This window comes from Mustela nigripes, chromosome 6, assembly GCF_022355385.1.
Source record: "Mustela nigripes isolate SB6536 chromosome 6, MUSNIG.SB6536, whole genome shotgun sequence".
NCBI classification, from domain to species: Eukaryota; Metazoa; Chordata; class Mammalia; order Carnivora; family Mustelidae; genus Mustela; species Mustela nigripes.
The window spans coordinates 20,398,928-20,426,141 of NC_081562.1; the positions used below are offsets into that span (position 1 = coordinate 20,398,928).

The 27,214-nt window shown below is 39.7% G+C and overlaps 1 protein-coding gene across 5 annotated transcripts in view; it reads right to left on the reverse strand.

Moving 5' to 3' along the window:
- Positions 1-27,214, reverse strand: part of ANO4 (anoctamin 4) — a 457,591-nt gene that overhangs the window by 363,786 nt on the left and 66,591 nt on the right. The window contains exons 1-2 of one of the 5 annotated variants that reach the window (XM_059402260.1): positions 9,336-9,771; positions 6,816-6,922 (exon numbers count right to left, since the gene is read on the reverse strand). The exons of 3 other annotated variants lie outside the window; for them this stretch is intronic. The gene's annotated coding sequence lies outside the window, so the exon portion shown is untranslated. Of the gene's footprint in view, positions 1-6,815; positions 6,923-9,335; positions 9,772-27,214 lie in introns of those variants that run through there. One more of the 5 variants, XM_059402259.1, reaches the window with a different exon arrangement.

Consider the following 27,214-nt stretch of genomic DNA (forward strand, 5'->3'; position numbering starts at 1 on the left):
CAACTTTCATTACATAAAACTTAATTTCTTATCCCCAAAATATCAATATCAATATCAAACAATATCAAAAGACAGATGACAAAGTAGGGGGTAAAATCATAAGAAAATGTTAAATTCTTTATTCCAAATCAAGAAGACCAAAACTCAAAAGTGAGCTTGCAAAAACCATTAAAAGACTGTTCACAGAGGAAGAAAATATGGGTTAAACACATGAAAAGATGCTCGAACTAAACTATGAGGTACTAATTTTCACCTAGCAGAGTAGCAGAGATGAAAATGTTTGCATTTTGATGCAGCAGGCATTTGGTGAAACAGGCATTCTCATTCAGTGCTGGTGGGAATATAAATTGGCATACTTCTGTTACTAGCTACTTGATAAGAGTTCATTTTAAACCCATCTACACTGTGACCCAAGCACTCTGCTTTTAGAAATCTTTCCTACAAACTGCCACATAACAACACCACCCTGACCATCCTGCCCTGCATCTACACCAATCCCATCTCCTTGCTTATTCTCTCCTAGAAAGAGCAAACAACACTGTAGCAGTGGCTTGCTTAGACCATGCACCATGTAAGGAGAAACGATCCCTAACTCCTCTGTACCAGTGAGAGGAATTTAATCTTATTTACTGCTATCTTGCTCCTACCCCCCCCCCTTTTCTCTTTTCCTGACAGAAAGTCACTTACTATGTCTAGTGGTCTTCCTTCATGGACCCCTGTGGTCATTCACTCCTTCAATTCCCCTGTTCATAGGTCACTGTGATACAGACTTGCAATTCAAGTAAACTGAATCAGCATTTAAAAGACTAATAGCAAAAACAGAGCTCTTTCTAAAACTTCATCATAAAATCATTCATCCAAACATGTAGAAGAAAGTGTGATCATGATCATTCAAAGAGTCTGCTCAACAGGTAAATATGCACACACAAACAAATTCCTAACACAAGAGAGACAAATAATGAGTTAACAATTGTTGGGCAACATAACCATCTTACAGACACTGTGTCAAGCGCTTTCCATGTACTACTGCATTTAACACTCACAATAACTCTATCAGGTAGGGACTGTTAGTTTGAGTTTTACAATTGAAGGACAATGATATACAAGGAGACTATGCAACCTATCTAAAGTCCAAAGGTGAGTAAGTGGTAGAGCCAGGATGAGAACCAGAATGTCTACCCCAGAGCCCAGTCTCTTTCCACCACCAGGAGAAATTTTCCTTTAAATCCTAATTATTTTAGAAGAAAGGTAGAAAGTACTGACCAAAATCTTGCTTGGAATATAATAGAACACAGACACTGAATTAAAGATCATACATAATAGTGTAAGAATTCTTAAAAATTCATAAATATTGCTTTTTGTTTCAAGACATCATTTATATGACTTATTACCCAAATGTTCTAAATTGGGCAGGACCTGTTTTTACAAGTGCTGCTCCTTGAGGTACATGCATCTCACTGACTTTATCTTCCTTCCTTCCCACCCAAATTGAAATTTCTTGCTAAATTTCTTGTATGAACACCTACTAGATCACTCTCATCTCTTCCTAAGGAGCTGTGTTCACCGGTGGTGTCCACCACTTCCTTGCCTCCCTCCCAGTGCCAGAGCCCCCTAAACTCAAGCTCCCAGTCTTCCAGAAGAGCAGTCCAATCTGCTACCCTCAGACTCAAGTGAGAGACAGGTCTGTTTCTATCCTATATTCTTCATCTGAATTCTGACAGTTCTACTGTTGAGAAAAATACTCATGAGCTCTGATGTCCATCTTACTTTTTCTTGAAGTCAATTCCAGAGCTAAATGCCTGATTATAACTTCTGTTCACCGTACTCCAATTATTTCAACAGCTATACTTACCTAGGGGGGTAAAAAACCCCTCAAGATTGCAGTTTATGTAGCCTAGTCAGAAAGTAAATATAAAAGCAGTAAGCTAAAAACAATGCATGGGGCCAAATTAAATATTATGAACATGTTCAATGAATGGAAACCCCAAATATGACTATAATAGTAGCATAAACATTCTTTATTTTCACCATTGTGACTTGCTTTGTATCTGCTAATGTGTTTGTCTATTGGCCCCTCCCCTTTCTCCCAGAATGTTAGCTCCATGAAAGCAAAATATAGGTGGTTTTGTTCACTGTTTCTCTACCCAGAACTATGCCTGAATAAGCACTTGTTTAGTGAATGAGCTTCTTTTCTACCTCATCATCTCTCACTCAGAATCTCTTTGCTTTCATGCTGTGGCCAAGGGATCTAGAGATTATCCTTACAATTCCATCTTCTGAGGTTACATCCAGGGTAGAGAGGCATCTGACCAGATCCAATTCTCAGAGGCACAAAATTTAACTTACCACTCCCTAAACATTTGTTCCCTGATTCTTTTAGAAAAAAGGAAAGTGGGAAGAGGCATAGGAGAGATCACACCTTAGGGATGAATAGAAGTGATTACAGATAGTTTTTTAATAAGCGACTCTTTCACCTACATGAAAGCAGCTTCTCCATTCATAACCTCATTAATTAATAAAATGATTGTATTCTTTGTAAATAGCACAAAGCTAATTGCCAAAGAAAAAGAAACAGAAGGTGTGAGTAATGAAGCACCAAAGGACCATGGGGTTCTTTACACTCTGGACGGTATTTTCACAGGCACTTCAGTGACCTCCATCCTAAATTCTCTCTAGGTCTAAACTGATTGATTCAGATTAGATTTCCTGGTTTCATTTCCTTGTGATGACTTTGAATGTCAAAGTGTACCCTCAAGGGTAAACGGGCTGGGGGAGAAGCAAACGTTTTATGTGGTTATATACTGAGCAACTGCTCTCTTTCCCTGAATACAGACTTGATTTAATTAAACCTGAGGAGAGATTCCTTTTTGGCTTTATCCAGGCCCCATTAATTATCTCCTGTCTTTCAGGAAATAATAAGGTGTCACTTAGCTCTTCTGATACCATCCCCATCTCCCCCACCCAAAGGTCTCTGGTCTTCCCCTGCCTTTTCCATTTCATCACCACCACTACCCAAGACATCTTCTTGCTGACCATCAAATCTCTAGGTTCTTGCTCAAGCCAGCTCCTCTCTCTGGAATGCACCTTGCACCTTCTACCTCCAAACTTATATGCCTATCTCCAGCCTAGCAGAATCTCTGCCTTATTATCAGACCATTTATACAAGAAACAAATCTTTACTAGCTTATGGTTTTTCTTAAATCTTTCATTCCCAGAGATCTAATACAATGCTTTGTTTAGAGAAGGCACTTAATTCTTGTTTGCTTTACTGAAACTGATTTGGAGATAATCATTTTCTGGGGGGTTTTGCATAAAATTTCTAATGGATTACATTAGGATGACTGCCAATCTCTTTATCCTTTGTAGCCTAATTCATATAGTCACATTATTTTGAAAAATTAAGTTCTCCACATAGAGCAGTAGCTGCCAATACCAGCACCATAGGCTTCATATGGCGATTCCCAATCTGCTAGCTATTGGTATCTGCAGTACACTGAACTAGGCCTTGGGATATAGAGATGAAAATAGAGTCCCTGCCCTCAAGGAACAAAATACCTATTTGGGAAAGAGAACCAATAGACAAATAATCACAATACAGTCTATCAAGTCCTATGGGATCTTTGTACTAAGGGATGTTAAGATAGACCCCGTCGACCTAGCTCAGCTCTGTACAACAGAGGTCAGTAAAGAGGGTAAACATCACAAAGCATTCATGAGAGATGGTATCCGAACTTTCTTCGAAAGTTAGTCTGAAGAGAAGAGAAACATTTCAGGCTGAGGAACCAGCACATGCAAAGGCACTGTATCCAAGGGAGAACACTGCATATCTCTAGGCACTGCAATAGGTTTGGTGCTTCTGAAACATTCCGCAGGAGCTTCAGAACAAGAGATAAAAACAAGCAAATATCTGTACATAATAATGGGCTTGCTATGCAAGGCCAAGGGATTTGGTCTTTAACCTGCAATTAGTTCCCTAGACACCATGCTATCTAGACTACCCATTTAGGATTCCAGGGAACAGTTTTTCCGAAGAAGGGAACACTCATTTTGTGAATCACAACAGTTACAAACAAGTTTAGCCAATTAATCTCTTTTGTTCAGTCAGGTAACAGAACAGAAGCTAAGAACAGGGTTTTGGAAAACTGGATGATACATGCTGCAATGACAGCAAAGGTGCCTTTTCAGGAAAAGAACTTGTCAGTGGAATAATCGCAAGGCAGAAACTGACCAAGCAAACGGCTTTTCAGCTGGATTCTTTGAGAAGCGATGTGAAACAGGTCACTGGCTAGGAGTCAAGACAAACTCCATGAAACATAGCTAGACTCTGAATAACCTCAGAAATGGCAGCGTCCAGCTGTTTCACCACGGCGCCCCTGCCGTGTGGCATTTGGATGGACACAATAGGTGCTCAATAAGTATTAGGTGAATGAATGGAAGATTCAATCCATAAATATTCTCTCTACAAAACTGATCATCAGTTAAATAGTTGAAGCGCAGGCGGAAAAAAACTCAGCAGAGTGTTTTTAAATTTTTTAAATGTTCAAAAGAAAAGCAAAACTTCAATACAAAAAAAAATGCATTTCTACATAAGCATGAACAAATTACCATAAATATTGGCTTGATGTGACTCACTCTGACTGGTACAGCCACGTAATCTGCATGAAACAAACCCAGAAATAATGGACACCAGTGAGTTAGATGCCACAAAGCAGTTTTGTGAGCAATGAATGACACAGTAAGTGTCAGCTGTGTATTGTGGAAAGGGCCCCACACCAGGAATGGAACAAAGATCTGAGTAAATTCATGCACGTTGCAGTAAAATGTCTTGCCCAGGTGCTAACCAGGTCTCCAACCCTGGGGAGGCACTTAGCCTCCCTGAGCCTTAGGTACCTTATCTAGGAAATGAGAGGTTTGATAAGACACTCCTCAAGGTCCTTTATTGACGGTAAGGAGAAATATTTCAAAATATCCCAGGGTAAGCTGGTAGTGATCACATACACAGGAGCTCTGTTCGTGACGGTTCACCATGATCACACTTTTCTGTATAATACTGATGCTCGTGCCATGGTCAAACTTCTAGGATCGAGAGAATGTATAACCCATCTTCTCTCCAAGAATGTCTAATCTGGATCAACTGCCTTAAAAAGTACCATCCATCTAGTAAAAAATAGAGGTAAAATAACAGTTCATAGTTTTCAATAGCTGAGAGACCCCTCTGAGATTATCTGGCCCAAACCCAAGGAGGCAAATAGGAGTCTTAGTCTCACAGCAGTTGGTGCCTGGGGCTGTACTGGAACCCTGGGTTCTGAAGGCATCCCACTGTGACTAGTTGTCTTCTCTGACTGTCTCCAGACACTCATTCCCTCTGACACTCACAGGAGGTCCCCAGTAGGGGACAAACAGGAAAAATGTAAGTAAGTAAATTCCTGCTGTATTACAAGATGTCTGCTTTCTATAAGAATGGCTGCTGGCTCACACAAGCGGAAAGGTCATTGATGTCTTAGCACAGATGCCTAATTAAGGGTCAAAGATTTCTATTAGTGGAAAGGCTTCTCAAAACATGTCATTATGTGTTTTTAACAATTTATTGGATCTTCAGACTTAAGAGCAAACAGCTTGACTGGAGTATTAAATGCTAAATAAAGGGAAGAATTTTGGGGCTGTGATTTGGTTCTCCTCCAAAATTCTGCCATCTCCCTCTACAACCCAAGAAATATAACTTGCAACAAAAACATTTGTGACAGTCTGGCTAGATTATTATGCTACTGAGGACATGATTATCTTCTGCAAAGCTGTCTAATGACTATAGCCCTAGATGAATTCAATAGGGAGGCACAGATCAAAAATGCACTATTCGATACAGCTCATGAAGCATTTCTTCTATTTTATAAAATCTAAGTTGCCAATTGAATAGCAAGTTCCTTTCAAAGTAGATCACCATAGCTGGTGTTAGAAGTGGTCTTGAACCTCTGTTAAAGAACAGTCCTCGCCCTAAACAGCTTTATGTGGGAGTTGTACATTCCCCTCTATCCTCTGTTTAAAAAAAAAAAAAAGACTCATGGAGAGAGATGGTAAAGGAAGTATATTAATTGTACTGGAAAAAGCAACAGAAAAATTCAGCCAACATCCTTAATCTGGTTCATCTAACTCCCAAAGGAAGGCTGTGTCACATAATCAAAATTTTTTTTTTGCTTTATAAAAATGAACTCCATAAACTCCTCCTCTTAATACAAAGACCTTGTAGGTAGTAAGCATGTCAATATTTGAGGGCAGTCCAACCTAGACAGATCTAGAATGTCATTAATTAAAATGCAAAACTGATTCTATTCCTGGTACTGGTAATCAACTATGGAAAGTAGTTTCAATGACAAGAATGCTTGCAGAAGCATGAGGTTGTGTTTGTATTATTGGGGGCAATTTCTTCCCTCATGAACAGGACTGCAGGTTGAACTCTGGAGTTCAGCTACTAAAAAAGAAGCTGTAACCAACTCTTCATTAGTCATCAACTTTCACTGCCTGAGTTCCTATGTGTACACGTATGCGTGCTCACACGTAGAAACATACACAAAGCAGAAGTAGGAAAGAACACAGAAATGAAGAGGATAAACATGGAAGGAAGACTGATAGACAACAGAAGCTGCAGGTTTCATATTAAACCACCACTAACAGGGACAGTAAAAGCACGGTTTTAACAATAGCTATAATTAAGAAGAATGAAAAATGAGTAAGTGCATCTACACCAATCTAGGTGCTTCTAGACCCATTTCCAATCAGCAAAATCCATTGCAAGGTAAAGCAGCTAAGTTAACACATACAAAATGTTGTGGTGACTTCATCACACCAAGAGGCTACTGACTCCACTCAGCACCGCTTCTATCAATTTCTCCTGCAGTAGTTTCAATTTCTCCTGCCTTCAGAGACCCTGCAAAGGAATTAACATCACACCATGCTGTGAGACAAAAAAATGCTGTAGAATGCATTCCCCCAATTCAAAGAAATTCCCAAAGGCGTTATCTGGAGGAGGGGTGTAAGAAGTGGGGAAATCCCTACCAAAAAAAAAAAAAAAAAAAAAAAAAAAAAGCTAGCTAGAGGATGCTAAGCAATAGCTTGGGAATTTTGTTCTATTCTCTAAATGGGCATGCTACAACTATTAAAAATATGTTCACATAATAGACCAACAATACATTTGTGTATATGTTTGCATACATATATATACACACACATATATGCACACACACACAAAATTCTCCTTGCATAAGCAAACATTCTGTTCAGCCAGATAAAGAAGCCTAAGGAGCTTTTTCTCTCAAAGCTTAAGTTGCTACTAATTAAAGGGAAATATTTTCTAAATGCATCCAAAATTGTTCACAGTGTGAAATACGGAGTCTCTTTCCACGACATACAAACTGATTCTCTTTCCATCTTGATGAATACCTGAAATTGTGTTGCCAGGCACCTGATAAAAATCCTTACAACTGGAGGGGGAAAAAGGAATATACAATGTAAGAAAACACCATTAAGGATGAAAGTAAACAAGTAAGCATGAAAGAATGATCAAAGGAAGCCAAGAAGTCCACCAGTCAGATCACGATGTTGCTTTGAGCCATAATTGAGTGTAGGAAAAAGAGTAGATATTAGAACAGCTAATCCAAACAATGCTGAAAGTATTTCAAACATTACTTAAGGATTCAGAGACTACAGTCTGCAAGGGTTCTAATTTTTTTGTTGTTGCAGTTAACCTATTTGTGGGTTTCACTCTGCAACTGGGCTATCGTGTAAACATCCACAAATTCTTGCTTTTTATTTAAATGTATGCTTTCATGTAAAAACCTTCCACCAAATATATCTACTTTGAACCCAAGGAACAGAATAAAAGCATATGCCGGATGTCATCACCACTATTTTAAGAAAAATCCACACAGGCAGTAGAAATAAAAGTGGTGAGAATGAGCAAAACAGTTAAGGAACTTTATATTCCAAACTCCCAATCAACAGGGGGAAAGACCAGACATTTTATCCCACTTTTTTTTTTCTCATCTGTTACCAAAAATCACATTTTTTAGTGCAGTATCTTACAAATCACAGGCTGAATTACATTTGATCAGAACCTTTCCCAGAGTGAAATGGACCAGAACTGGAAACCCCATACAAAATCAAATAAGACAACCTAGCTCCAGCCCAAGGCTGGAAAAGAACTAAGCAGCATTACTATGGTAAGGCTTATTTTCTGAAATGCCAAAACAATTCAACACACCTGCTACTAAAAAACAAGAGAAGAAAACCCCCTTGTGAAGAGAGCTACTCCCATCAACCACCAGTAAGAACTATACCAAAATGTTCTTGGTTTCCTATGGGCTGCAAGAGGCAGGTAGCCAGCAACAGACCTGAAGTTGTGGTTCTGTCTGCAGCAAGCCTTGGGAGACCAGGTGAAAAATTAGGGCACTCTTCTAAGAGTGATGTTCTGGAATAAACAATCTGCCTGTGGACACCGCAACACGCACGTTCTTCCCAGAAACCTGCTCATTTTCCACTTAGAAAAGTCTGACCATTCCAGTAGCCTCAAAGCATTTTCTCTCCCAGGAGGATGAAACTATGTTGTCAACTCAAAAAAACGTTCCTATCACCATTGCCCCACCGGCCTCTGAAGAGGACGTAAAATAGGGTTTGCAGAACAGGCACCCTGAGATTCCAAAGGAAAAGCAGCAATGAGGTCATGAATTACTCCATCTGCCAGTGCAGGATTCCGCCTGCCGTGAATGTTCCTGCCCAAGTTGTAAAGCCCACAAGAGACAGGGCCGTTCTGGACTCGGGGACTCGGGGGACAGGTACTTCAAGTGCCGCTGCCTAGGGCAGACTCCAACGTAACTCACACGGGTGCTCATCTTCACCTGGAAAGAGGGAAGAGTTTGCTGTGTGGGCAGCCCAGCCCCAGCCCTTCCGGATTCCGAGAGTGCCCCCTCAGCACGCCAAGGATTCATCTTGCCCAAATTTGTCAGCCACCCTCCACAGACTCCCCGCACACTGCTGCAGTTTACCACCGTGAACACATTCCCCTGGCTGCTGCTTCAAGGACAAAGAGAGAGTGCTAATGTTTCCATCACAGCCGAGCAGCTCAGGTTTATGAAAAATAAATAAATAAAACTGAAATTAAAAGACAAACAGCCCAGACCAATGACCCCCGGCATTTTAGTTAACCGGATCACCCCCGACACAGATCCGTGAGAAAAGGGAGCAACGCAAAGAGAAGGTCACTAAAGCTTAGCTGGGAAGAGAGGGAGCCAGCGAGAGCCTCCAGTTCACTGCAGCAGAGCAGCTCATTCAATGCAAGCACTTACCATAAAAATAGAAAGAGTCAAAAGAAGGAGAAGGGATCCTTCCTCCGTGTCTTCGGCAGAAAGAAATCCAGGCAAGGCTCGGGATGAAGCCAGCAAAGGCTATAGAACCACCACACACAAGTCCTTTTCAGCCTCCCCTGTGCCCCGCATGCAGTTGTTTGTGCTGTAAAAACCCTGAGAAGTCTGGAGCAGGACTCTCCGGAGAGCGAGCTGGAGCGAAAAGCAGCCGGGTGGATTTCGCCGCCGCCGCCGCCGGCTCAGAGCATCACGCCCAGGACTTGTCCTCCCCCGGGTGCAGGGGCGTCCTGGACGGGGTTGGCTGGGCACCAGGCTGGGGTCGCGAACATGAGAAGAGGGGAGGAAAGGAGCCTCTTTGGAGTGGAAGGAACTGCCAGGGAGAATGTATCAGTATTCCATATCAGTTATTGCCGGCGACCAATCAGCCCAGCCACGGGGCCCTTGTCAGTGTGACAAGAGAGCATCGGAAGTCAGCCGGTTCTGAGAGGGGCAGGACAGCCCCCTGCCTCTAAAAGAAGTTTGGCAGGATTGGCATATCGCTCTCCATCCAGTTGCTGCTCATATTTGCTTGTTATGAAAAACAAGCTCTAAAACCCCATAGAGAGCCAGACGTTCAGGAAGTTTCCTGTGCATCCCACAGCATCTCTGCAAGAATCCAGATTTGAAACCCACCCTAAATGAGATCTACTGGCATATCCAGACCAGACAACCTGCTCATGTGCACGGAGAGGTCGTCCTGAGTTTGGGGACGGCAACTTGGACATGAGCTTCTTTATGGCCAATGCACAGGATGAGGAGACCCAGGATTGGTCTCCCTATTACACAAGTCCAAAATTTAGGCAGAAAAGGCTGAAAAGTTCTCCCCAGAAATTTGCTTCTCGATGTCATCATTTTCTTGTGTAATATATGCACAGAAGTAGTTGTTAGAGATGAATGTATGAAGATAGCTAAAAGTTCCCTTTGAGGTCTCTTAAATCACTGGTAAGAGAGAATGTGTGGTACTGGGTAAACAACCCTGTACAACAATTCATAGGCACAATGAAGTGTGACAAACTGTGCTAGACTAATGGAAGAGGCACAGGAGCAAACCCCTTTCTGGAGACAAAAGGATGAGTAGAGAAGTTAACACTTTTTCCCTCTTGCTTTTCCCCCATTCAATTTTAATACTGAACCTATAAACTTAGCACATATATATGAATCTGTTTGGGGTTGTACAGTTAAATTAGATAGAGGAGTAGGTTCTCAAGTTAAATGCCAGTCAAATTGGACTCCATACTAAAACTTCAGAACTATTTTTTAAATGTAGGTAGAATGGCCTTGGGTCACCTTTTTATCTTGTCACAAAAGATTAATTCTCTTGTGCTAGTCAAGAGTTAATGGGAAGACACAAATGCTCCTAGTTTTGTTTTACAGGTGACTTACATGAGGCAGAGTTTTTATTTTAGTTCTTTCTTTACCTAGAAGTTGAAGTATCATTTGGACATTTTGTTGTGATCTCCAGCCAGAGGCAAACTAACTTTGGGGAACCTGAATACCACAGCTTAAAAGGAAGGGCTGGGCTCCAAGGAAGCAGTTAACTCACTCAAATGAGTCACAGCAGGAGGCCATAAAAATGTTCCACATCAAAGATGAACATAATAAAATGGAATTTCTGAAATGAAGAAAGGATGGTTTGCAGGGTAGTCTTATGTACATTAAATAAGGAAAATCTGGAACATAGAGTCCCAAATTCTGTTTCGTTATTCACTTCAGTTCAACTCCAACCAGCAAACACTTAAAAAACAAGCAACTATGTGTCAGAGGTAGGGAGATGAAAGTGACAGAACCTGCCTTCAAGAAGTTTATAGTCTCATGGACAAATTTAAATTCTTCTTCTTCTTTTTTTTTTAAGGTTTTATTTATTTATCTGACAGAGATCACAGGTAGGGAAAGAGGTAGGCGGAGAGAGAGAGGAAGCAGGCTCCCTGCTGAGCAGAGATCCCAATTGGATTCAGGGCTCCATCCCAGGACCCTGAGATCATGACCTGAGCCGAAGGCAGAGGCTTTAACCCACTGAGCCACTCAGGCACCCAGGTGCCCCAAATTAAAATTCTTCTTTTCAAAATATCAACACTGTCATTCTGGCCAAGACTGAAAATGATCTACTATTTTAATGTCCCTCAAATAAAACCAAGCCATGAGGTTGGATTTTGGACTCCAAGGTTCTAAATTAGCCTAACAAGGTGTTTTCCATAACCAAAACCCTGGGAAAATAGAAATGTGTGTGTTTTTCTTTTTTAATCTCATTAAAACATGAAAGGGTTTTTTAACTAAATGTTTGCTTTTATCAGCATCAACAGCTTCTGACACTGCAAAAACATAGGCAGCATAACAAAGAATATATTTAATAAGGGAATATTATTTAAAATTCCCAAAGTAATTGAGATTAATACTGTTTATGGAACAGGTTCAACAGCTTGACTATATAGGGTGATAATGAAGCATGAAAACGATAAAACCACAGAAGTACAAATTACTTAGATTAAATATTTGCACATCGATATACAATTAGGTCAATGAAAATGGGTATTCCAGTCACTTACCATAATGCAATTAATTTTTTAAAGTTTGGCCACTATTCCACTCCTCCCTCTTCAAAAGATGATAGAACCACCTTCCATTTCAGATAACTACAAATGCCAATTAAATTTTGTGGAGGACAAAATATCCAAGTCAATTATACTTGGGACAATTTCTGGGACTACTAACACTTCTTTTCAAAAACTGGAAGGTAATTTGAAATATGTACCTATACCTGCCATGTGTTTTAAAAGAAAAAAAGATAGCTTTTTCAGAAAATCTGCTTTAGAGAAGCCTGCTGACACAGCTTTAAAAAGTCTGAAAGACCAGGATTCCTAAAGATAGGTCTTTTGACACTAAAATGATTCTATTTTCCATAACCAGTCTAAAGAAAAAAAAGTAAAAACATACCTATTTTCTTGATTGCCAAGAGGGTAACTGGCCATATACCGCCATTTTTTGACATCAGAATCTGTTTACAGAGGTATGAGAACCAGCGAATTCTAAGTAACATGTTGCCCATCAATGGTTTTGAAAACAAAGTTAAAATCTTCCTAAAGAAAAAGCCTGTCTCTTACCTAACTCCCATAAACCAGTGTCTGAAGGAACTAATATATTCTGAACCCTACTATGTATGCAACTTCATTCAAGTGGACTGACATATCTTAGTCTTCACAACATTCCCAGGACATGAATAAGATTATGTTCAGTGCAGTAACTGGGAATCCAGGAAGCTGAAGGAGCTTCCTTGCCCAGGTGTTAATACCAGCATATGAACAACCAGAGCAGTCTCAAATGCTTCCTCTTCCCCATGGACACCCAGGACTTGGGCATAGGAGAACCCCTAAAATCTTTTTGACTAAACAGGCCAGATGCCTTAGGGACTCTTCCTACAGTGTTATGCGAATTTGGGTGAGTAGGAATGGGACAACTCCATGTTAAAGGAGAAACACTAATTTTACCTCAGATTAAGTGTAACCCTTTTACACAACAGAAATGAATTCTTGATGCTTAGAATTTGAAGAACAAGCAATTGGTATTTGTTGATTTCTTTTTCTCAAATCTAACTCTACATTACATGTTAAAACCAAGATGAGTGGTCCCTACTTACTAGAAGAGCAGAGAATATTCCAGAAAAGTGTGGAATCTGACGTAAATACTGCAGTATAATCCCTTACTTCGTACCTAAATTCTCCTTCAGTCTTCAGTGGGAAGCCTGAAATTCAAAGAGTATGTTGCTCTGCTAATGATTACCTACCAGGGGTCACTGGATGAAAATAATTTCCCCAAAGTGCTTAGTAGGCGGGCTTTCAAATATGCATTAACAGTTGCAAATACATAAAAGGTAAATAATCTGCAATACATAAATATAGTCATAGCATCCAAATTTTCAAGGATGTGTTTGCACTCAGCATTTCTCAGCCAGAGGAATCCTATGGAATCAACAATCACATCACACAGAAAGGATCCCTAAGATCACCGACCTAAAACTTTTTCTCTCCTTTTTGAAGATAGAAAAATAAATCAACAGTGGCTTAAAGAATCAGAGAATTAGATTGAGTCCAGGGAGACCAAAACAAGGTGTTTGTGCATTCAGATAGAAAACCAGTGTGTGGGGCACCTGGGTGGTTCAGTGAGTTAAGCCTCTGCCTTCAGCTCAGGTCATGATCTCAGGGTCCTGGGATGGAGTCCTGCATTGGGAATCTCTGCTCAGCAGGGAGCCTACTCCCCACTCTGCCTCTCTGCCTACTTGTGATCTCTGTCAAATATATAAATAAAATCTTTAAAAAAAAAGAAAAAAACAGTGTGTGCATTCAAAAACTCAACTGGTTTGTCTCCACATTAATCTTTAAGTCTCACTGTTACTCCTACAGTTCTCCTCAATGTATAATTAGGTATGACAACCAATTCAGGTGTTTGTTCCTTCTACCAAACTATTACGATAATTTCTGACTTCTCCCTTGTCCCAACCTGGCATCCCCTTGCTAATAGCATTTGGTTTCTAAAACACAGTGAGTATAATCATACCACTGCCTTACTAAAAACACCTGTGAAGTTCAGACCAAATACAGAGCTTCCTGAGCCTGGCACTCAAGGCCTTTTGCAACTGAACTTCATCATTTTCCATGAGTCCTTCTTGTATATTCCATGCTCTGTATACACCCAATTGCCATGATAAAGGAATAGAGTATCTGAGGAACACCAACTATTTGTTTTTCCTAGAATAACCTTCCTTCCCTTAAAAAACCCTACTGTTTACCCTTTAAAACCAGTTTATGATTATTTTTTTTAAAGATTTTATTTATTTGACAGAGAAAGACATAGCAAGAGAGGGAACACAAGCAGGAGGAGTGGGAGAGGAAGAAGCAGGCTCTTTGCTGAGCAGGGAGCCCGAAGCAGAGCTTGATCCCAGGACCCTGGGATCATGACCTAAGCTAAAGGCAGATGCTTAACGACTGAGCCACGCAGGTGCCCTATGGTTATTTTCTTGATGAAGTTTTCCCCAAAGTGACTTAATCACATCTTCCTCTGCATTTTCATAGCATTATTTCTAGTCTTGTATTATAGGGCCAGAAACACTGTACTAAAATAATTTGTATTTTTTAACCTATTTGAGATCCTTTCATGTTCCCAGTGTCTGGCACACAATAGGAGTTCAATAAACTCATGAGTGAGTCCATTTTTTATACTTCTTCTTCACAGGCAAAAGCACTCTAAAGAAAGCACAAATTTGATTTCTGGAAGTCTGAAGGACTACAGGCTTATGAGCCATATATATCTCCTCCTTCCATCAGGAGCTTCTGTGGTTTAAGGCAAGAGCCCTGAATTAGAATCAGAGGAGCCAAGTCTCAGCCCTGTCCCCTGTGTCACCTCAGGTAATCTCTTAACCTAAATGAGAAGAATAAAACAAGTTCTGCTTACCTTTGAGGGCTCTTCTGAGCCACAAATGCGGAACCACATAAAATACTTGGCAAACTATAAAACTCTATGCTAGTTGGCAGTTACTGCCACCACTATCATTGCTTGATCATCGTTAATAGCCTATCAAAGCCATCACAAAATTTAAGACAAATATCTTCTGAAAGGCAGCCTAGGAAGCCAGTGACTCAGCATTTCTTTCCAAGTGCCTTGCTCAATCCTGCGGGTCTGCTGTTAGGGACAGTGGAAGAATCAGAATGCCCAGACTCGGGTCCTAGAAACCTAGTCCCTCACACCCAGGTCCTTCATCTCAGAAATGGGAGTCAGAATGCCTATTTCACTAAGCTGTTGAATGAGATGGGATAGGCATTTATATGCAGCATACATAAATCTGAATCTCTAATAAGCATTCTATTGCTCGTTGGAAAAAGCCGTTTCTCCATCATTCTATGGTATCTACGTATACCCCAACCACTGCTCTCCTTCTGTCTCTTGAATCACAAAGCTCATTTCACTACAGGATCTCTGTATGGGTTTTCTCTGCCTCAGATCCAAGCAAAGGCTTCCCTAACTCTGCCAATCATTTTTCAGCACATTCCTCTCTAGACTTTACATATTTACCTCTATCTGTAACTATCTTATATGATTATTGATTTAACATTTTATCTTCTACATTATAAAGAAGGCTCCCTTCAGGCCAAGATGTGCTTGTTATGTCCCCAGAGCCTAAAAATAAGTATCCAGAACATGCTATGTACTCAGTACTCATGCTATATCACTCAGTACTCAGTATATATGTTTTAAATATTTACAGCAGGACCAATATGTATATATTGTTTAACTACATCTATCCAAAGTTCTAATCATCCATGATTATTGAGGTGGAATGAAATCTCAGAAGTCACTTAATATGATACTCAGGACAATACCACAATATTCAAGTTTATATAGATATTTAATAATGTATAACAGACGTTAAAGTATTATTCAGGGATGGGGGCATCTACATGTCATATGCCAACTCTTGCCCCATGAGAAACAGAAATTACCAAGAATGGCATATTGATCCTCACCTATACACAGGAACAAAAGAACTGAGCAAAAATGTTAAATTATGTTTATTTCATAAATCAGGGGCTTTACTAGATCCTTATTTTGCATTTTCCTTCTCTTTAATGTTTAAAGTACTCTGGTCCAAGCTCATCCTGAGAAGTTGACAAGGTCCTTGATCTCTGAAGCATCAACTAGAACAAATGGTTTTCAGACTACCAGCAGTCCGGGAATCTAGGCAATTTCTCTCCCCTCCTAGGGAGCTGTCTCGAAGGCAAAATACAGAAATCCTCCCGAGCCTGACCACATCATCCCTGTTTCTGATTAGCCCAGCCTGAGAGGAGGCCTAATAAATAAATAACCATGGCAATCCTGTATAATGTATGAAGGTTACTTTCCAATGGTCATCGGAAGGACATCGTTTTCAATTAGAATATTTTCAATTAGCAATAGCATGCCAATCTACAAAACAGGCATATGGATTTGTCATTGGCAGGAATCAGGTAGTTTTGTCTTGTCTTTTAAAAAGGGGGAAAAAAAATCCTAGACTTGATACCAAACAATTTTTTCCTCCTAACCTGTTCTTCCTTTGGATTTTTTTTTTTTTTCCAATTAAGAGCATCACTCTACTGTGTGGCCCAAATAAAATTTTTATTGACCTTTATGTAGAAGACTACTTTGGCTACTCTATAGGGTACGTATATATCTCAGCATCATTCTTTTTTTTTTTTTTTAAGATTTATTTATTTTAGAGAGAGAGCAAAAGCAAGCAGAGGGAGGGGCAGAGAGAGAGAGGGAAAAAGAATGACAAGCTGACTCCCCACTGAGTGTGGAGCCTAACACAGGTCTCAGTCTCACAACCCTGAGATTATGACCTGATTCCAAATCAAGAGTCAGCTGCTTAACTGACTGAGACACCCAGGCAGCCCCCAGGCATCATTCTTTAACTCATCTTGCCTGTACTCCAAAACATCTCTTTCTTCTGTCCATCAGCAACCCACTGCCACACCCCAGGATCATTACCAATTCTCCTCTGGGCTAATGTGATGGTCTCAGAAGACTTCAATCTCACTTTGTCCAATCCATCCCCCACAACTACCTGAGGATTTTTAAGTGAAAACACCATTGTTCTCTCTCCCACTGAAAACTCTTCCTTGCTTCTTACCATGTGCAGGATGAAGGGTATTCCTTAACTCTCATATTCCCATTTCACTACTCCCATTCATCTATGTCTTAATATTCAGAGCTCCAGACCTGCCAAGCTATTTAAAATTCCAGGGTCTTGTCACAAGCTTTTTCTGTTGCTGAGAATTTCTTCTCCCTGCCCTCCTCTTCCTGAACTCCTACTGTTTAAGACCCAACTCAAACATCTCCCTCTTCCTTGAAGCATTTCCAGACACCACTCCCTACATGCTAGAGTTAACCATTTCTACATTATGGCACTGATCCCATGATATTCTCTCTTCCTAGCAGATTCCTTCAGGAAAGTTTTAGTCCTGAGTTTTATTTATCTTTGCATCCTCAGATGAACTCTCCCTCTTCACACTCAAATAAATGGTAATAGGGAGACTAGGCTCCTCTTTGTATCTGACTCTTCTACTAGAGTCTGTGTTTCCTGAGGGATGTAAGAGTATCTTGTCTTTTTAGCCCCTCAGCTTACTAACTGGTATATATGGATACTCTGTGTATTTGTGGAATTGTTTTTCATATGATTGGGAAAAAATCTTTCAGTTCAAAAAATTTAAAAATCCCTCTGAAATGATTTTTAATTAGCTCACTTTTTTATTTAAGAATTCTCCTTCTCCTTGAAATTATAGAACACCACAGGCATTAATTTACTCCACAAAGATTCAACCTCTGAAACTCCTGGCTTTTAATGATAACCCAACTAATTAGGGCACCTTGGGAGCAATAAGGCATTCCAAACATAATTTCTACTTTGAATTAACTGGAAGAGGAAAGGCTATTGATTTTCTTGAGCAGAAGGGCCTTCTTGGAGAAATTTCACCAGCCTTTAAGTTTGGAGGGGACAGAGTCCTGTGTTCCTGAGTGCAGAATTTCACTCTTAACAGTGAGGCTACCAATGGTCTGCGGCTGTTACTTGAAAATCCAGTACCCCACCCAGTATAAAGGCACCACTGCAAGAAGGGGTGCGGCTTGAGGAAGTAAGGCAAGATCTAGCCCTTACAATGGACCCTCCACCCCAGTCAGACTATTATCTAATTTCTCACAGAAAGTTAGCTACAATGGATCTAAAGAATAGGAATAAAATTCTGTCTGTAGCTGCAATGTCCACTAACACCTAAGGAACTAGTTTCCCCTTGGTGTGACCAACTGGGTGATAGCCTCATCAGCAAGGAAGTCCACCCAAATGACTGCAGACACCTGGCCAAGTCAGCTGGGGTGGGGAGCAGAAGAACACCTGCATTCCTCATTCTTCCAAAGTTGCTTATCCACAAGCAGAAAAAGTCAAGAATGAACCATAGTATCAGTGCTACAGATGTGATTATCTAGTCTGCCTTTTTTAAAAATATAATTTTCCCTGTAACCAATCTTGAGTTCTATTATTTGAGTTGAGAGGAGAAACAGAATGAGCATTTGAAATAACTATGACAGGCTCATATTTTGGTAAAATGAAACTAGGCCATACACTGACCATTCTATACCTTTGTAGGGATGGATTTTTCCATTTATGAATCTTTAAGCGGTCCCTTGAACCTCTAATAAAAACTAATCTGTATCTCTGGTGGGAATGCAAAAGTCATACAGCCACTTTAGAAAACAAGTTAGTGGTTTCTTTAAAACACACTCTTATACTCTTACCATACAATCCAAAACTGTGCTTATTTTTTATCAAATGAGTTGAAAACCCATGTCCACACAAAAACCAGTATACAAGTATTTATAGCAGCTTTATTCATAATTGTCAATACTTGGAAAAAATCAAGATGTCCTTCAGCAGGTGAATGTCCAAAAACAGTGTTATATCCCGACAATGGAACATTATTATTAAACAGTAAAAAGAAATGAGCTATCAAGCCATGAAAAGACATGGAGGAAACTTGGATGTGTATTACTAAGTGAAAAAAGCCAATATTAGAAGGGTACATGCTGTATAATTCCAACTATATAAAATTCTAGAAAACACCAAACTATGAAGATAGTTAAGATAAGTGGTTGCCAGAGGTTAAGTAGGCAGATGAATAGGTAGAGAACAAAGGAATTTTAAGGCCTATAACTACTCTATAAAACGTAATGATAGATACATCATATATTTCATGGGTTTTTGTCAAAAGTATAACCTTGAGGGTGATCCTTCATATTCACTATGGACTTTGGGGGATGATGTATTAATGTAGGTTCATAAGTTTTAAGAGGTGTACCACTACGGTGAGGTATGTTAATAAGGGAGGAGGCAATGGATTTGGGACAGAGGTATATGTGAATTCTCTGTACTTGTGCTCAGTTTTGTTGGGAACCTAAAACTTCTCTAAAAGTTTATTTAAGCACAAAAAGAAAAACTCACTTTCCCTGAAGACTACAGGTTTTGTTTTACAAATTTCAGTTGTCTTATGAGGTAGAGGTCTTTGGAAAATGAACTTTTTGAACAAATAGTGAGAAGATTCCCATACTCCAAACAAAGTAAAGTTCTAAGAACTTGACTGTGGCTAACACAGACAAATCACATGACTCTGTCTTTATACCTCAGAATCCCAGCTATGAATATGATAATGTCTGGAATGTTCCACTAATACAGTTTCTATTGTCAAGGCCTACAAAACCAGAACACTGAACATATTGTGAATTCCACTAAAAAACTAAAAAGAAATTTAAAATTTATCCTCTTTCCTTCTAAGGCTCTTCCCCTTTTAGGTTTATTCTGTATTACTGCCTTGGAGCAAAACAGGAAAAATGTGTTAGGTTAAGAAAAAATGGGCATGTAGGTCTTCATGCAAGACAAGAGAAAGGCAGCTACAAAGATTTAACCACACCTATAAATTATCAAATTTCAACTGCAATATGGGAAAATAAGAAAAGTGAAAGGAAAATCTCCAAGAAGGGTCTTGGAGTGGCTCTATCTGGAGAAAAGGAGGAGGAAAGGGGAAGGTGGTCAGAAAAGTGGAAGGGAAGAAGCATGGAGGGAAAGAATGCCATGTTCATGAATAAAACAATAACTGTTCTCCTGAAGTTCACAACATGGTAGTTAAAAAAAAAAAAAAACATGAGTACATAGCTATATGCAACATAGATAGATGGTGATGAGCTCTGAGATACAGGTACAAGCAGGGAGCAGGGGAATTTTAGAAGACCTTCTGAGGAGGGCAGATTTGGCTGGGCCTCAGAGAAATGGCAGGCTTTCTGCAGGTAGAAGTTGGGACCAGCCATGAAGATCACACCTGATAAAGTTATGGCCAGAAGCAGGAGAGAACTGCATCAGGAATGAATGGATTCAGTCATTCATTCAGACATTCAACAAACATCTTTTTAGCACCTGCCAGTGGCAGACATTATAGGTGGTATAAGAGGTTAAGCAAAATATGATGGGCATGTATGAAACTGCACACAGCTTTGAACATTAGGTTGCATTTGTTATAGGCAGCAGAGAGCCTGGCAGGATGGATGCCATGAGTGCCTTGCTCATCCTCAACCCCTCCCTCTTTCTAGTTTCCCTTCCCATACAGAGGCTAGCAAATTAAAACCTACATTTACCAGACTCTTTGAAGCCAGGACCCAGAAGAAAAATCAGGTTCCATGAATTTGATGTATTTGCACGAGCTTTGGAAGGTAGAAATTAAAAGGAGACCATTTTCTGATCTCTTTTGGCTGCTTTCCAATTTGGTAAGATTACAGAGAAATGATGTATTCCAGCAGCACCAGTCTGGGGTACTTTGTCTTTCTGGGTAAGGAAAGGCAGTTGAGCGGCAGTAGCACCTCTGGCTTCCTGATTGATGAACAACTACGGCTGAGGTTCTTTAACTCCAGACTTTTCGTAGAGACCTTAGAGGTAGATTCTTGGTGTATCCTTCCTGTGTCTGCTCCTCTAATCTTCCTCTGATTTTATAATCCCTGATTCCCCACGTTAAATCCTTTCATGATTAGAATACCTAGAGTGACCTCTGTTTCCTATACTGAATTTTGATAGAGATAGCCAAAAAAAGTTTTAAGCAAGAGAGATATGATTGGATTTGTGCTTCAGGAAGAGACCTTGGCAGCTGCTTACAGGACAAAGTGGAGACAAATTTGCAAAACTCTTAGGAATGTCCAGCCTGACCAATGTGTCTGGAATACTGAGACTGAACACAAGAGTTGTAGTGGGAAGAGAGAAAAAGGAATGGAAATAAAATTTTCCTAAGTAGAATTTATTGGGTTGATTCAAAATGGAGATGGGAGAAGAAATTTAAACTTGGCCCTACTTCATCCCAAGTCTGCCAGGGTCCTCTGTACTCTGTTCTTCACCATCATAGGACCTATCACACTTTCTTAAAATTCATCCTTCTCTTCAGGCTTTAGATTTTCTGGCTCTTTGCTGTAGCCTAAGCGCAGAGCACAATGAACAGTCCATAAAAGAATGCTCAGTGCACACCGGTTGGGTGGATAGAAGGGAGGAGGTAAAAAGGGAGGGAGGAAATCTCCAGCCTCAGAGCAACTGTGAGGAATGAGATTCTGTTAGCCAAGTAATCACAGGCTGAGTATTGCTTGAATAATGTTGAATCTTGGATCAGATGGGGCATCCGGGTGAAGATATTTAGCACACCAGTAGACACAGAAATCTGGAGGCTGGGAAATAGATTTGACAGAAATTTTGGAATTACTGCACAAAATAAAAGCTGAATGCTTCACAAAGAAGGAAGGAAAAGACCATGCTTCCGTGAAGATTGGCTAATACACATATTATTACGAAACTACAAAAAGAGTCTATAAAATGCCAGTCACCACTTAAGACACTATATGTACATTGTCCTTTAATTCTTATAATGACTTCTAAGTGAGGTGTTATCGTTCTCATTTACAGAGAAGGAAACTGAAGCTCAGCAAAGTACGGCACTTCCCAAGGTCACATACCTGTTGATGACAGAGCTGAGGTTCAAATCTCGATCTGTCTGACTCCAAAACCTGTGCTCATTATTCTCCCTCGGCCTCTATGAGAAGAGTTAATGAAAGTGACAAAGGACTGGTCAGAGAGGAAAGAAGAGAAGTAGAGAAAATACTAGAACATAATCGCCAATTAAGCAGAACAATAAATCAGGGTAGATGAAAAAATGCTCACAGGAATTCAAAATCAAGCAGGAACTTCTTTAACAAGGGCAAGATGCTTATGGGCCAAAGAGAAGAGAGAAAGGTGGAAATCAGAGATGTGATGGGTAAAGGCAGTGAATAAGCAAGGTCCCCAAAAGATGGAAAGAATGAAGCAGCCATTGAGAAGGGAAGGAAAACAGATAAATTTTTAAGATTTAGTTGTAGTCCACCCCCTGATACCTACAGAGGAAATGAGGAGGACCTGAGAAATGATTTCATTTGCCAATAAGCCCAACAGATGTTAGGCATATGCACAGATCAGGCTACAAATAAACAAACAATTTTCCTTTTGATTGGAATTCTGTCAATCCATTTTGTAGTACCGGTTAACTCATGCAAATAAGAAACTCTGATAGGAAGTTAAATTTGTCTTTGGTCAGCCAAAATAAAGTGATCAGTAATTATCATTTATTAAATATTGCCCTTTCCCCTCCCCCATAGTCTTCCAAAATCCGTGGTAGGGGATAATAAAAGGGTCCTTCATAGCAAAACAACTATTAACTGTCATCAAAGACTATGTCAGCAGAACTACAGAAACACACAGAATACAATCAGATATTATCTAAATAGCTACAAACATTGGATTGAGAAAAGAGAAAATGGAATACAATCAAGCAGTAAATAGATCGGATTTAACCAGTCTAGTAGTGAAGCAACCAGGATGGAGGATGATAGACCTAAAACAGACCACAGAAGATATAACCAGAATGCACCAGATGAGGACTGTAAAACCATTCATTCCATGTGGATACGTGGATTTGGAGACCTCCCTGGCATACCAACTATGAAAGAGCAGTCTACATGTCCCCCATATTTTTAAGAAAAATCCACCTGGACATCAGCACCTCCTGACCTTGAAACCTAGTGGAATGGTTGATGGTAGAATTCCTTTTTTTGGTGGGCAAACATCCCTTAAGGCTGGGAGTACCTAGAAATTCATGTAAATAATGTTTTAAATTAAATCTGTCATATCAGTATTTTTGAGTTCAATATTTGAAGTGTTTATAATGTTTAAGAGAGTGTGGCATATTGGATTAGCTAGCAGATGACCATTGCAATTCCAATGTAAATTATGTGATTCTGTGCCTTGAAATTAAAAAGTAAGGCAGAACTTTGCTAAGCTTGTTACAATATTGGAAGGTTTAGGAAAAGTTTCACCACATTATACACTTATTAGATTTGTAAGAATTAAGAACATTTTTATTAGGCAGGAAAACGAGGTCTTAAAAACAAAACAATTTTAGAATTATTAATGCATTAGAGTGTTTAAGAGAATTTAATTAACTAAATGAGACCAAACTATAACCAGATTCCTTGTGACTATTAACATTTATAAATTTAAAATTGAATAAAAAGTTTGAGTTTAAAAGTTTAGGGAAAAACTAGAATTTTAAATTAGTAACTTGAATAAAATATTAGTATTTAAATGGCTGACAAATACATAGTCTTTTGGAAACACAAAAGTCTCATCAAGGATAGCAAGAAACTCCTATTGACATAGGTCACTGATACGGAGAGAGAAACGTCTGGAACCTAGATATCAAGCACCTACTGCATGCCACCAAAAGACAGAACAAAGATACATAAGACAGCACGGTAAGGAAGACACAAAGAAGCACAGATAAGCAACTGCAACAGGACTGAGAAAAGTACCTCAAAAGGAGGAATGGCCAAGATGTTTGGGGAGCTTAGTGCACCCAGCCCAGATCTTAGAGGTTAAAGAGAGTTTCCCTGGGGAGCAAGCACGTCTGAACGGAACCAATGGAGGAGAATAGGAAGCCACCTAGAACAGCAATGGTCTGAATCATAACAAACTGGCAATCATCTAAAAGAAAGAGGAAAAGAAGGTAGTTTTAAGGGCTTTAGAGAGATATCAAACTGTCCCAAGTTAGAATTGGAAAAAAAAAAAAAAAAAGTAAAAAAAGAGGGCAGGAAGCCAGTTGCATTGCTTGAAACTGAGGTTTCCTCCACTTACATTGGGATGTTCCTTATGCTGCAGACTCATCACTATGACAATAGCAGCTCTCAGCTGCATGCCTGTGTATGAACCAGGAAAAAATATGGAACCAATGTAGAGGAAACTGAAACCAATCTGCTATAGAGGGGACTTCTGGTAAACAAAAAAAGGGAGTTCATAGCCCCTTAGAATACTAAACCTTCAGTGGCACTTCAGTGACTGCATAGTTCTGCGTTCTCAATCCTGCCTACTTTTCAGAAAAATAGAGATGCCAAAGACTGACCCCAGACCGGCTGTATCACTCTTTGGAGGTTGGAGTCCAAGAATAATATGTGTAAGTGTTTGTTTTGCTATGGAAGTTTTTAGTAATAGCAATAATAGCAGTTGTAATACATGTTCACTATGAAACAAAATCTCAAACACAAGTATATAAAGAAATTTCCCCTCTTCACCTTCCCTAATCCCAGAGGTATTTATTCCATAATATGTATGAGTTGGTCAGTGAATCTGTGTTTAATCTATTAGTGGGGTGGGGTCTTTAAAATAATGTGTTAATGGTAGAATCCAGGTGGTGAGTGTTCACTATAAAATTCAACCAACATTTGTTTTAATACAGTCAATAAAATATCCAGGAAACAAAATCTCTCCAACTGATCAAGATGCATAGCCAGGACATAATCACTGGTCTTAGCCATAACCCAAATTGACAAATGAGAGAACTTTGGACTACAGAGGTAATGTTATGCACCCCAAACCTAACAGGGTGTAGGGGGCAGAGTCAGCCCACGAACCTGGATCATACAGCTTTCTGTCCAGTGTTCCTTCCAGCACACCATGCAATCTCCAATAGGAGGGGCAGGCCCAGAGCAGACCAGGAAAGGAGACACAGGAGTTGTCTTTTCTGGACTTTAAATGACCAGGAGTCTTCTATTTTGATTCTTCCTTGCGGCAGAAAACAACACTGGAACTCAGCTGCTATAATCTCTAATTTGTGTATGTTAATTAAATTATACTTATCTACCTTACTGACTCCCATTGCCTTCAAATACTATAAGATTCCACAGAAAACTCAAGCATACATTCACCCTCATTTGCCTTCAAAAATATTAAAGTCTATTGAAACTCCTTGCTGTGGCAGAGAGGAAGAAAAAGGACATTTTCAAAAATATTAAGCACTATCTTCTAAAGCCAATGAGGAATGGCAATGAAATGACTATGTAAGAACATTCCTAGTCATAAACCCTAAGAGACTCTTAATCTCACAAAACAAACAGGGTAGCTGAGGGGTTGGGGAGGAGGGATAGGGTGGCTAGGTTCCTGACATTGGGGAGGCTATGTGCTATGGTGAGCGCTGTGAATTGTGTAAGACTGATGATTCACAGTCCTGTACTGCTGAAGCAAATAATACATTATATGTTAATTTTAAAAAGAGCATTCCTAGTCGCAAGTGAAAATCAAAAGAGTAAATTGCCAAAGGGGCACGTGCACCCGAATGTTTATAGCAGCAATGTCCACAATAGCCAAACTATGGAAAGAACCAGGATGTCCATCAACAGATGAATGGATCACAAAGATGTGGTATATATACACAATGGAATACTATGCAGCCATCAAAAGAAATGAAATCTTGCCATTTGCGACAACATGGATGGAACTAGAGCGTATCATGCTTAGCGAAATAAGTCAAGCAGAGAAAGACAACTATGATATGATCTCCCTGATATGAGGAAGTGGTGATGCAACATGGGGGCTTAAGTGGGTAGGAGAAGAATCAATGAAACAAGATGGGATTGGGAGGGAGACAAACCATAAGTGACTCTTAATCTTACAAAACAAACTGAGGGTTGCTGGGGGGAAGGGAGTTAGGAGAAGGGGGGTGGGGTTATGGACATTGGGGAGGGTATGTGCTTTGGTGAGTGCTGTGAAGTGTGTAAACCTGGTGATTCACAGACCTGTACCCCTGGGGATAAAAATATATGTTTATAAAAAATAAAAAAGTAATAAAAAAACAAAAAAAAAAAGAGTAAATCGCAATTTCTGAATGGGGGATATTAGTATAAGTAAAAGGCTGGAAAATCTTTGTAGACACAAAGATTCATTTTGTGGAAGGAAGTAGATAGACAGGGATTAAATTAAATAAGCCTGAATTCCAAGCACTATCATTGCAAAATATAAGGCACTGTTTATTGCCAAGTTTTACATGCAACAAAGGCAACATTTTCTTTCTCCCACATACAACTTAGAAAATGTCTAATTTATAGACTCTCTTTGTGAAAGATCCCAAATTTTAGGGAAACTAAATGTTAAGGCTGCATCTGCCAGCCTAGGGAAAATTCTGGGAGCTGCCTCTTGTCATGGCTTTTTGCTCTTCCCAGCAATCAGTTCAAAATACGAAAAGATGTTGCTCAATTGCTTTTTCTCAGCTTCCTTACCTGCAAAAATGGGGACTACATGGTCTTTGAGGGGCCTCACAATGCTAAAATCCTGGACTGAATACCTGTGTGTTGGCGGACCTGGTTGGCTCATTTGGTTAAGCCACTGCCTTCATGATCCCAGGGTCCTGGAATCGAGTCCCACACAGCGTTCATTGCTCAACGGGGAGCCTGCTTCTCTCTCTCTGCCTCTGCCTCTCACTCTGCCTGCTTGTGCATGTGTTGGCTCTCACTCTCTGACAAATAAATAAATAAAATCTTTAAAAAATAAATTAAATTAAAAAAATGAATACCTGTGTGTCTCATCTAAGACATCTGGCAGTGTCCCTAAGGAATAATCTTAAATAGGACTACCTGGATATTTTTCTCCCACGTAATCATTCTTTGCTCATCTTCTATTCATTCCTAGCCAGTTCTTAAAAACGTAGTCTGCAAAGAAAATTACCCCAAAGGAAAAGAAAAGGCTAGGAGTTATTTGAAAAGGCATTCCTTCTTCCTTTTTTGATTAGTATTTGTAAAAGAAATAAATGCAAAAAAAAAAAAAAAAAGAAGAAAGAAAGAAAATCAACTGACCAGGTGGGCCCTGAAGATGAAGGGGATTTTCTTCAGTCTTAAATTAATCCTTAGAAACAACTCTTAAAGGTTAC